The following is a 13326-nucleotide window of genomic DNA, read 5'->3' on the forward strand; positions in this document are numbered from 1 at the left end:
AACCTTAGAGTCCTAGTGGATGATCACTTGACTATGAGCCAATAGTGTGGGGCAGCAGCCAAAAAAGCTAATACAATCCTGGGTTGTATAAACAGAAGCATAGAACCAAGATCATGCGAAGTATTAGTACCACTTTATAAAACCCTAGTAAGACCACACCTCGAATACAGCAGCCAATTTTGTCACCATATCACAAAAAAGATGTTGCGAGTTTTGAAAAAATTCAGAGAAAAGCAACTAAGATGATCAAAGGTCTGGAGACTAAAACATGCAAAGCTAAGCTAAGCTTGTAAGCCGCCCTGAGTCTTCGGAGAAGGGCGGGATATAAATGGAATTAAAATTAAAATTAAAAAATAAAATAAAGAACGGCTGCAGGACTTGGATTTGGTTAGTCTAAAGAAAAGAAGAAATAGGGGAGACATGATAGCAGTATTCCAGTATTTGAGGGGCTGCCACAAAAAGAGGGGGTCACATTATTCACCAAAGCAAATGATGAGAAACAATGGTTGGAAACTGACCAAAGAGAGAAGCAATCTGGAATTAAGGAAAAACGTCCTGACAGTGAGGACAGTTAACCAATGGAACAGCTTGCCTCCAGAAATTGTGGGTGCTCCATCACTGGAGATTTTTAAGAAGAGACTAGACAATCACTTGTCTGAGATGGTATAGGTTCTTCTGCTTGAGCAGGGGGCTGGACTAGAAGACCTCCAAGGTCCCTTCCAACTCCTATTCTATTCTATTCTATTCTATTCTATTCTATTCTATTCTGTTCTGTTCTGTTCTGTTCTATGTTATCATTATAGTTGAAGAAGACATCAAATCAATGAAGGAGGCAGCCAATCCTTGTTATAATCTCTCTCAAGAAATTGAATTAAATGTGAACCTTCAGATCTATAAAAGTGGTATAGAAAGCTCATCTTGGTAGATGAGGATATTCTGCAATCAGTTGGTTCAAGGTGATACATTGATCTAATATTAAAAGTCTGGTGAAAAGTCAGCTTGTCCCACAGCTAAGATTCTGTCTTGGTTCATCCAATCAGTTAGCTAGAGATGCTTCACAGATAATTTATGAATTATAGGTGGGAGGCTGATTGGATGGTAATTATTTGGATAATTATAACCTATTTTTGTTTTAGAATTGTCATAGAATTGCTCCATTTTTAAGAATCTTCAGGGAAATGTAGGCAATTGTTGTTGTTGTTAGCTGCGAAGTCGTGTCCGACCCATCGCGACCCTATGGACAACGTTCCTCCAGGCCTTCCTGTCCTCTACCATCTTCTGGAGTCCATTTAAGCTCATGCCTACTGCTTCAGTGACTCCATCCAGCCACCTCATTCTCTGTCGTCCCCTTCTTCTATTGCCCTCAGAAATTGGCAATTATGGTACTGTATAAACAATTATGGTAATGTATAAACTAGCTGGTTAGACTAACAATATCCATTCATTTCTAAATACAATAAAGAATTAAGCAATGGAAATTCTACTACTACTCTTACAACAAATAAATAAAGAAATTGAAACCCACAATATGTCTCCCTCCTATCCAGACTATCTCCCTCCAGTTGTTGTTGCTGCATTTCCCAGGAACTGATGAATTACCTTGTCTGAAATTCTTACCCTTGTGAAATGGTTAGTAAATGACTGGAAAACATTTCAGAGCAGCTCTAAATACTATTGGTCAATATGAATCATTTGCTTCTGCTTCCCCAAGGAAATCTCTTCAGATCAGTCACTAGCACTTGGATTATACACATCTGTTTCCAGACTGTGTTCTGTTTGCATGTCTGAGTCACAAGTTAGCTTTATTCATAATAATTGGAGAGAGAGAGAGAGAGAGAGAGAGAGAGAGAGAGAGAGAGAGAGAGAGAGAGAGAGAGAGAGAGAGAGAGAGAGAGAGAGAGAGCAAGAAAGAAATATAATCAATACCTTTGGGGGAAAGTTCTCCTCTAAATTGATATTAAACATATTTTCTTAGAAAGTATGAGTTTCCCAATATGTTTTAAAGGGTTAGAGTTCAGATCTCTGTAATAGTTCAGATCAGCTTTATTCATATCAGAATTGAGAAAGATCAGTCTTAATCATCCTAACTCACCCCTCAATGTACCAAATTGCACCAAATTATTCAACCAGTATGAAAATAAGAGGATACCATAATTTCCAAATTCTTGTTTTAGCCATAAGATTTGGTGCCATAACATAATACCATTAAGCAAATTTTGGATCTCTAGCTGCAAACAGTTTATTGTCATTCCAGTTACAGATTTTCTATACAACCATTATATATAGAAAGAAGATCTGACAAGAAAGGAAAAGCTTCTAAAATGAAAGTTACATGTATTTTGCCCTGTTAACACTTTAATTTGTTTATGTATTTCTTATTAGAATTGTAGCTAATAATTCTTCCCTGATCTTATGTTCAACTAATTCACTTTATTCCATTATTTCAGATCAGTGAAAAGAAATCTCCTTATGTATTATAATTTCACAGTTTCTGAATTCATATTGTTCAACTCAGTGGACCATTGTCAACAGCCTACTGGATCTTAATGCAGCTGATGATCAGTTAAGTAAATTGCCATTTGGACTTTAGTCTCTGTGGGACCTGAAAAGTCCGTCAGTCATCAGCTTGGGCCTGAGACACCCTGTTTAATTGCTACAACAATCAAGCCCTCAGTGATGCTTATGGAGCAAAGCTGCAAAACCTTGAAGCAAGCAAATGAATATCGACCTGCCAGTGATGGAAATGACGCATCTCTGGAGGATTCCTGGTGTTAGCAGAAGACAGAAACTGAGAAGTAATGACACCAGAAAGCATGCTGTGAATAAAAAATAAGAGGCTGCAAGCTGTCAAGGAGAAAATAGAAACTGTTGCTAAGTGGGAGGTACATTTATCTCACCTTTCACACCAAAGGAAAGGGGGGGGGAAAGGAATTGTTCTCTTAGGGGAAAAATATTTTCCAGCAAAACATACTAATGAACATCCATATTAGTTTCTGTTTCAAACAAACCAATATGAATGTATGAAGTTCTCCTGATAGGAAAATATAGCACCATTTTCCTAACCTAGCAGGTTAGTATAAAAGATACTAGCCTTCTCCACTTTATGCACAACTGCAAAGCACAGAAAGAGATTGGAAAAGCTTGCTGGAAATGAACTCTCAAACAATTCCAGCTTATTTATACAGAAAGATGATCTCTCCATAATAAAAAGGGAAGAACTTTGAACCTCTCTGCCACAGCTGAGGTCATTTTTATTTGTTTGTGTGTGTCAATATGCATGTCCTTGTCTGAATAGATCAGGACAGCTGTACATAGGTGTGATCTCTGCCAGTGCCCCTCAGGTCACAAATATCCCTTGAAGCTAAAATAATACACACACACCCCATGTTCCAATTAGGGCAGGGGTATCAAACTGCCAAGCCGTGCGCCGGATTCGTCATGTCAAAACCACGCCCACCCCATTGCCGGCAATGGGAAAAAAGTCACGGTGTGATGTCACGAGTTTGACACCCATGAATTAGGGGCTTTGTGTTTTAATCATCTTCCCTAATCTTATTTGGCATTAAGCTTAGTGGAGACTACCAACAGAATGCTACCCATAGTTAAATAGGTATTAATATTAGATTGCATGTTTTATTAATGTTCCAATAACTTTTTCATATTTATTCACTACTCAGGCATACCTCATCCTGCCATGCACAATGTGACTTTGGGCTATGGACTCCTAACTAAGTCGCTTAGCTGTATGAGGCTAACCAGAAACATGTAAATAATGGTGCATGGATCATTTTCTCACAAGTAATTTATTGCATGGTCTACAGTCATCACAATATTGTTGTGTGAAAATAGCAATAATACAGACAGATTTTATTTCATTTCAATGATGGCTGGATGATACTATGAAAATACTGTAAGGTACTACTAAAGAAATGATTGCAATAACAAAAGAATTGCTAAAGAGTCATGACATAACAGAGGTAGATTCTGTTTGGTTTGGTACAATGAAACAAGTACAAGACTGCTTCACTTTCAATAACATTACATTATTTAAGAATATGACTAAGTGGAGGGAATATTATTATGCACTTCCTATTTGAAACTGGATCAATGCCTAATTACTATACATGCCATACAGGCCAACCTGTTATAAGCTTAGAAATGCAAATGCAACTGATCTTGAAATCAATAAGGCTGGTTCTGTTGAGCAGTCAGTGCAATTCAATTAAGTGAAGTGTGCATCTGATTATGCTATTTGGATTTCAAGTTGGTTTTATATTTGTTTTTGATGTGACTTTAATACACCAAGTATGTGTTGATAATACACGGTATTACCAAAGAAGCAACTGAAATAGAATATCTAATAGTTCAATTGAAGGTGGTTTCTGTCTCAATTATTTTCATTTGTTCTTTGCTATGCATGCATTATTTGTTTCAAATACAATGTAGGTTGTATGACTGATGAAAACGGTATATGAACACCTGTCCACCCTAGACAAGTTCAAATCACCAGGACCAGATGGATTACACCCCAAGGTTCTGAAGGAACTGGCAGACATGATCTCAGAACCACTGAACTATATCTTTCAAAGATCCTGGAGCACTGGGGAACTATCAGAGGACTGGAAAAGAACTAATGTATTTCCCATCTTCAAAAAAGGAAAAAAATAGATCAGCCTGATCTCAATCCCTGGGAAGATTCTGGAAAAGATAGTCAAGCAATAAATCTGTGAACCAAAGTCATAACCATAACCATTTGTCAAAAACAGATCATGCCAGACAAATTTTATCATATTCTTTGACTAGGTGACAGAGGAATGCTATGGATATAATTTATTTGGATTTCAGTAAGGCATTTGATAAAGTAGACCACAACCTACTATTAGATAAGATAGAAAAATGTGGGTTAGACAGCATCACTACCAGATGGATTCATAACAGGCTGACCAACTGCAGTCAATGTGGAGTCAATGGAACTGCATCTACATGGAGGGAAGTGTGCAGTGGGGTGCCCCAGGGCTCTATTCTGGGCCAAGTACTTTTCAACACCTTCAACAATGATTTAGATGAGGGAATAGATGGGCAACTCATCAAATTTGCAGATGACACCAAGCTGGCAGGAATAGCCAACACTCCAGAAGACAGGCATAATAATAATAGTAATAATAGTGATAATATTAATAATAATAGTAGTAGTAGTAGTAAGAAGGAGGAGGAGGAGGAAGGGACCTTGGAGGTCATCTAGTCCAACCCCCTGCTCAGGCAGGAAACCCTATACCATTTCAGGCAAATGGCTGTCCAGTCTCTTCTTAAAAACTTCCAGTGTTGGAGCATTCACCACTTCTGGAGGCAGGTTGTTCCACTGGTTAATTGTTCTAACTGTCAGGAAGTTTCTCCTTAGTTCTAGGTTGCTTCTCTCCTTGACTAGTTTCCATCCATTGCTTCTTGTCCTGCTTTCAGGTGCTTTGGAGAATAGCTTGACTCCCTCTTCTTTGTGGCAGCCCCTGAGATATTGGAACACTGCTATCATGTCAGCCTTCTCTTCGTTAAACTACACATACCCAATTCCAGCAACCGTTCCCTATATGTTTTAGCCTCCACTCCCCCAATCATCTTTGTTGCTCCTCTCTGTACCCTTTCTAGAGTCTCAACATCTTTTTTACATTGTGGTGAACAAAACTGGATGCAGTATTCCAGGTGTGGCCTTACCAAAGCATTGTAAAGTGGTATTAGTGCTTCACTTGATCTTGATTCTATCCCTCTGTTAATGCAGCTTAAGATACAGAAGGATCTTGACAGACTTGAACATTGGGCACTATCTAATAAAATGAAATTCAATGGTGAAAAAGTAAGGCTCTACATTTAGGCAAGAAAAACCCAATGTACAGGTACAGTATAGGGGGTATCTTGCTCAATAGTAGTAACTGTGAGAGGAATCTCAGAATCCTAGTGGACAATCATTTAATTATGAGCCTGCAGTTGTGCTGCAGTTGCCAAAAAAGCCAATACAGTTCTAAGCTGCATTAACAGGGGGATAGAATCAAGAGGGACGCGGTGGCTCAGTGGGTTAGGACGCTGAGCTTGTCGATCAGAAGGTCGGCAGTTTGGCGGGTCGAATCCCGAGTGCCGCGTAACAGAGTGAGCGCCTGTTACTCGTCCCAGCTTCTGCCAACCTAGCAGTTCGAAAGCACGTAAAAATGCAAGTAGAAAAATAGGGACCACTACGGTGGGAAGGTAACAGCGTTCCGTGCGCCTTTGGCGTCTAGTCATGCCGGCCACATGACCACGGAGATGTCCTCAGACAAATGCTGGCTCTTCGGCTATGAAACGGAGATGAGCACCGGCCCCTAGAGTTGGAAACGACTAGCACGCATGTGCGGGGGAACCTTTACCTTTACTTAGAATCAAGATCAAATGAAATGTTAATACCACTTTATAATGCCTTTGGTATGACCAGAGCTGGGATACTGCATCTAGCTTTGATTGTCACAATGTAAAAAAAGATATTGAGACTCTAGAAATAGTGCAAAGAAGACCAACAAAGATGATTAGGGGACTGGAAGCTAAATCATATAAAGAACAGTTGCTGTAATTGGGTGTGTCTAATTTAATGAAAAGGATTAGGGGTGACATGATAGCAGTATTCCAATATCCCAGGAGTTGCCACAAAGAAGAGGGAGTCAAGCTATTATCCAAAGAACCTGAAGGCAGGACAAGAAGCAACAGATGGAAACTAGTCAAGGAGAGAAGCAACCTAGAACTAAGAAAAAAATTCTTGACATTTAGAACAATTAATCAGTGGAACAACTTGACCCAAGAATTTGTGAAAGTTCCAACAATGGAAGGTTTTAAGAAGAGATTGGACAACAGTTTGTCTGAAATGGTATAGGGTTTCCTACCTAAGCAGGGGGTTGGACTAAATAACCTACAAGGTCCCTTCCAACTCTGTTATTCTATTCTATTGACACCTATCTCAGTCAATGTCTTTGGGGAGCATACAAATATATATATCAAATATATATATTGGATCACAACAAACTGTGACAAGTTCTTAAAGAGATGGGAGTACCAGACCATCTTATTTGTCTCTTGAGAAACCTATATGCGGGTCAAGAAGCAACAGTGAGAACTGGACATGGAACCACTGATTGGTTCAAAATTGGGAAAGGAGTCCGGCAAGGCTGTATACTGTCGCCCTGCCTTATTTAACTTATATGCAGAGCACATCATGAGAAAGGCAGGGCTAGATGAATCAAAAGTTGGAATTAAGATTGCTGGGAGATATATCAACAACCTAAAATATGCAGATGATACCACTCTAATGGCAGAAACTGAAGAAGAACTAAAGAGCCTCTTGTTGTGGGTGATGAAGGAGAGTGCAAAAGTTGGTTTGAAACTTAACATTAAGAAAACCAAGATCATGGCATCCAGCCCTCTTAATTCCTGGCAAATAGATGGGGAAGAAATGGATGTAGTGACAGATTTTATTTTCCTGGGCTCCAAGATCACTGCAGATGGGGACTGTAGCCAAGAAATTAAAAGACGCTTGCTCCTGTGGAGGAAAGCCCTGGCAAATCTAGACAGCACACTAAAAAGCAGAGACATCACTCTGTCAACAAAACTGCATATAGTCAAGGCTATGGTCTTCCCAGTTGCAATGTATGGCTATGAAAGTTGGACCATAAGAAAAGCTGAGCACCAAAGAATTGAGGCCTTTGAACTCTGGTGCTGGAGAAGACTCCTGCGAGTCCCTTGGACTGCAAGGCGATCAACCCGGTCAGTCCTAGAGGAGATCAACCCTGACTGCTCTTTAGAAGGCCAGATCCTGAAGTTGAAACTCAAATACTTTGGCCACCTAATGAGAAGGAAGGACTCACTGGAGAAGAACCTAATGCTGGAAAAGATTGAGGACAATAGAAGAAGGGGATGACAGAGAATGAGGTGGCTGGATGGAGTCACTGAATGCAGGGTGGTTGTGTGTTTGTGTAGAACACAGGGAAGAAGAGAAACAACTATTTAGAACCTCTGGTAAAAGAACACGAGCAATGACCAGAGCTATGGCTATAACACATGGAACTGTCAGCAATCCACTTTTGACAACAGACACCCAGAGACAACTACATCCCCCAAAAACGGATGCACAACAACTCAAAGGAATATGGCCGGCCTCAACAAACAGACCGGTGATGCGCTCCATGAGCAGAGTGCAGACACCAACAGTATAAACACGATCTCCCCACCCCAGCGTTTTCATCCTGACAACGTTGGCCAATGAAAGCTTGATCTTTTAGCAATAAAAACTGTTTTAGTTTTTCTTATTCCATCCCAGTGTTCGCTTAGTTTGTTAATTTTAATATGCCTGGGATTCGTATTTTTAATCTTATCAATTACATCTAGGGTCACTAGCCAGTGATAATTCTTTTGCAAGATGACTTGAGAGGATTTCTCTTCTGTGCTTTGTAAAAGCTCTTAAGGACATTGTTGTTGCCAGCAATTCTCAGATGACAACTTGTGTGATCAGAAGTGGACTGCCAGTATATCAGTGGCTATATGCTTCTAATATTGCACATTAATCATTTGCTTTGGTTTTTAGCTGTCTTTTAGATCAGATCAGAAGAATTTATATTCAGAGCAGAAGAAGAGGCTGACCCAAGGCATCGGCCAGTGGGAAGTAAAGCAAAACTTGTTTGTCTGCTATTCCATGATTCAAAACAAATTTATTAGCTTCTGTGTCCTGCTTTAACAATGACAATATAAACCCATTTGGGGGCCCAGAGGACAGGTGATATGGTATAGCTAGCTTTGTCCTCTTAAGAGAGAAGATGCCATAAAGAACAGAGGAACTACCTCAGCTACTGCCAGTACCTGTCATATCAAACTCATTCAACTGAGCCAAGTGAAAGATGGCCCTGGTTTTCAGCAAATGATTTGAACTATAGAAAGTGTTCCTGAAGAGAAGATATTGTGACCCATAGAAGGTTTAAAATATTTAATTTCCGCAGCACAACTAAGCAGGTTAAGGATGCCTATATTATGCAGCTGATCAACAACAGGGAGGTGTTTTCAGGGTTTTTTTAATTGAAAACAAGATTTATTTTTTAAGACATAACTGGATAATAGTTGGATATCTGAAAGAGCTTTTCTTCCAAATGCTTATTAAACAGCTTCTTCACAGGTAAAGTTAAAAAAATGTGTCTTAAATGGCAATATTTAAATATATTTTTCCCTGAATACACAGAATACGCATGAGCTTCCCACCCACCCCAAAAAAACACTACATTGACAATCCATAGCCAATGACACTAATGTCTTGTCCTCCTTCCCATGAGACAAAATATAGTAAAATACCATGAAAATTGGTTTGAATTTTAATGAAATAAAAGTAGAAAGGCAACAGGCTTAATCATTCTAAGTATTATGTCAGTCAATGTAGAACACTTTGGATGATTTAGACTAACCAGGCTCCTATGATCTCTCTAGCTTTCAAGCATTCAGCTGTATGGCTCAAATTGAAGTGTGTGCATATAGGTCCCACTCCTGTCTCTTTCAAAATGCCCCACATTCATCTGAGCTCTTAAGGAGAATTGGACTTGTGTTTGATCTGTTGTGAATTAGAAGCATGTTTTATTAGGGCCATAGACTGTATAAGAGATATTCTTGCATTCAAAACGATGTAAGTAAATGTTCCCTTTAGACCTCAAGCTGAATTCATTGAGTTTGGAAAGAGAAAACAATGAGACTGCAATGCGTAGTCTGATGCTCCACCCTGCTTGAAGACTTTTGTGCATTCAGCTGAAATGTCAATAGAGGTTTTCTGTCTGCTGTTTCACAGGAACTGAAAACTAACTCACTTAGAAGGCTCCAGTAACCAAATGTTTCTTTATAAGCAAGGTCCTTAAAATATGCAAAATGGGAAATTTAGAGTAAAAATAAAAGGGCAGTGAGTGAGGGATGAAGATAAGGGGAAACTCGGGGAAAAACAACAAATAATTTTGACAGGTGCAACTTCTTTAATGCTTGCCTGCACTTTTACATGCTTAAAAAGTGGATGGAGGCTTGTGGATTCAAAAGCTATAAATACACACAGGAGGAGAAAGCTGGAAGAACTTATTAAGCAAACCATAGCTAAAGATTAAGTGTAAAGCATAAAGAGAAAATATCCATAGATAGGGCTGGATCGGCTGCGGCTGCATTGACTCTTGAAGGTAAAAAGTTTTGGTGGGGATAATAATAATAATAATAATAATAATAATAATAATAATAATAATAATGATGATGATGATGATGATGATGATGATGAAGAAGAAGAAGAAGAAGAAGAAGAAGAAGAAGAAGAAGAAGAAGAAGAAGAAGAAGAAGAAGAAGAAGAAGAAGAAGAAGAAGAAGAAGTCCCTGGGCTTATGGAGCAAAGGAACTGGATGAGGCTGTCGGCAGGCCCAGAGGATGGGAGAGAGGCTTTTGGAGGAGTTGGTGGTGGTGGCAGCATTCTCCAGGGGCGAAAAGAAGTGAGACCTCTTTAAGAAAAAGGTGGAAGAGACAGGTCCAGAAAAAGGAAAGGAGGTGAGGTTGGCGAGGTGCAGGAATACAAGCTAATTTGAGGGCTAATCCACATGGAGCTCATTCAAAATGACAATAAAGTTGTAGTTATTGTTGTTGTTGTTGTTGTTGTTAAACCGGGCATGGCAATATTTAATAGAAGAGCATAAACATAGGACAATGGGATGCAGTGTCTCAGTCAGTGGCGTAGCGTGGGGGGTGCAGGGGAGGCCGACCACACCGGGCGCAACATCTGGGGGGCGCGCTCGCACTCGCAGCTCTCTGCCCCTGCCTGGCTCACTCACTCTCTCTCACTGCAGTGCTGGCTGTGCGAATCCGATCCGAGCCGCCGGGTCGCCGCCCACTGTGGAGGGGGGGTGCCAGGCGTGCGGTGCGGTGCGGAGAGAGAGCGAGGGACTATCTGGGGGAGGGACAGTGCAGACTCGAGTGCTAAAATCCACTGGTTAGGGGGCGCAAATTACTTGCCTTGCCCCGGGTGCTGACAACCCACGCTACGCCACTGGTCTCAGTGGGTTAGGACACTGAGCTTGTCAATCAGAAGTTCGGCAGTTTGGCGAGTTGAATCCCAAGTGCCACGTAGCAGAGTGAGCGCCTGTTACTCGTCCCAGCTTCTGCCAACCTAGCAGTTCAAAAGCACTTAAAAATGCAAGTAGAAAAATAGGGACCACTACGGTGGGAAGGTAACAGCGTTCTGTGCGCCTTTGGCGTCTAGTCATGCCAGCCACATGGCCAAGGAGACGTCCTTGGACAAACACTGGCTCTTCGGCTTTGAAATGGAGATGAGCACCGGCCCCTAGAGTTGGAAACGACTAGCACACATGTGCGGGGGAACCTTTACCTTTACCTTTTAAACATAGGACAAAGTCCCATATCCTTTTAGCATAGCCTGGGGCCCCTCATCCTCATCAAGGGCAGCTATGAAATGTTGGACAAATTATTTTGGCTACTACTTTTCCTATAGTGAAGTTTGTATCTTAGAGGTGATTTACAGAATATGTATTTTTCCTCCTAACTAAACAATTCTGAGGTTTTAAGAAAATATCTTCCTAGGTGATGATATGCCTACCAAAGGCATTCCATCATATATGAATAGATAAAGAAATCTCACTGGCCATGGCTGTCTAAGTTTATGATCAAGGGTTTAAGATTAGGCTATGCTGATAGAATGTCCCAAAAAGAAAAGGCATAAGAAATCAGATTCAGCTACTGGTTTATAGCCTTCAAGCACTTATTACATAAAAAGGAAAAATATGCACATAGGAAAAAGGGTGCACTCTGCTATTGCCTTGCCTTTGTTCCACAATTCCATCTGCCAGATCCAAACATTCACTCTTCACACTTAATCAAGGTACAAGAGATCTGATCTCCTATCAATCTGTCCAACCCAACCTTTGGGTTCAGCAAAGGAATTCTAACATGCTCTATTGTTCCCTGCTGCTGGCATTATGTACCTTTTCTCTCACACACACACCCTAAAAATAATGTCCAGGACTGAGTTCATTTGTCAGTTCATTTATCTAGGGCTTCTTGTGCCTGCTACTTTCCTCTACCTGGGCCAGAATTACAAAAAAACACTATCTCCTTTGTGGTCCCCAATGTCCCCCTCCTCTGAAAGTAGGTGAAGTGAAGTTCTTAGCTTCACTCATTAAAACTACTGAAGCTCCTCTGAAAATGGAAAACTGGCCCTATTCACTTTTGAAATGCACTCAACATGCAATAAAAGGGCTGAGAAGTGCTTGCAAGACACCACACTGGACTATGTGTTGACAGTTTTGTTTTGTCAAAATTTGGAAATTATCACAAGGGAATTAAGATAAGCAGAAGAGCTGACTTCTGCTCCTCCAATCACAATGTCTGCCTCCACTTCCCAACCTCTTGCCCCCATAGCCTAAGTGGCCTTGCCCAGTTAGTAGGACCAAATATGTACCGAATGCACATTGGTACAAGTGCCACCTGTCTGTACCACTCATAACAGAATAAGCATCTCTGTCTTGATAAATACTATCTCTTAAATCTTGGATCAGTAGATGAGACTGTGTAATCCTTTATATATTTTAAAAAATAGCCTGTAAATAGGCATGTTTGTCTTCCTTAAAATAAATTATTCTATTATGTATAATGATCATCAGGGGAAAAATTCTGTTCTAAAATAAAATAGTACACCATTTTCCTATTGCTATTTACAAAAATAGCATTGCTCTTTGAATCCAGCAAAAATGTTACTTCTCCTCTTAAAATCTGATGTCTATGTAATTTCATGCCAGGGATAAATCTATAGTTATGGACTGATTATCCTGTCTGTGTGTGTACACACACACACACACACACACACACACACACACACACACACACACACATATATATATATATATATATATGGATCCTTGGTTTTTCGGGTTTTTCCCCGCGTAGAATTAAAGGTGTAGGCGCAACGTTTCGATGGAATCCCATCCATCATCATCAGGCTTCTGTTTCCTTCTTCTGGGAGAAGCATGTGGCTGTTTGTTCCTCTTTTTTAAACTGCCAGAGGGGGTGTGTTCTGTGGAGGTGTGCTCTGATTGGGTAGGGGACCAAGTGTGTTCTGATTGGGTGGGAGTGTGTTTTGAATGGTGGGGGTGTTCTGATTGGGTGGGGGTGTGTTCTGAGTGGATGGGCTGGTCTCAGCTGTCAGCTCCAGACCTGAGCTGGTGAGTTGTGCTGCTTTTGTTCGGCTTCGTGTTTGTGGTGGTGCCATGTTTTTATAGTGGGTGTCAGTTTGCTTATTGTGTGGTT

This window comes from Vipera ursinii (genome assembly GCF_947247035.1).
Source record: "Vipera ursinii genome assembly, chromosome: 1".
Taxonomy (NCBI): domain Eukaryota; kingdom Metazoa; phylum Chordata; class Lepidosauria; order Squamata; family Viperidae; genus Vipera; species Vipera ursinii.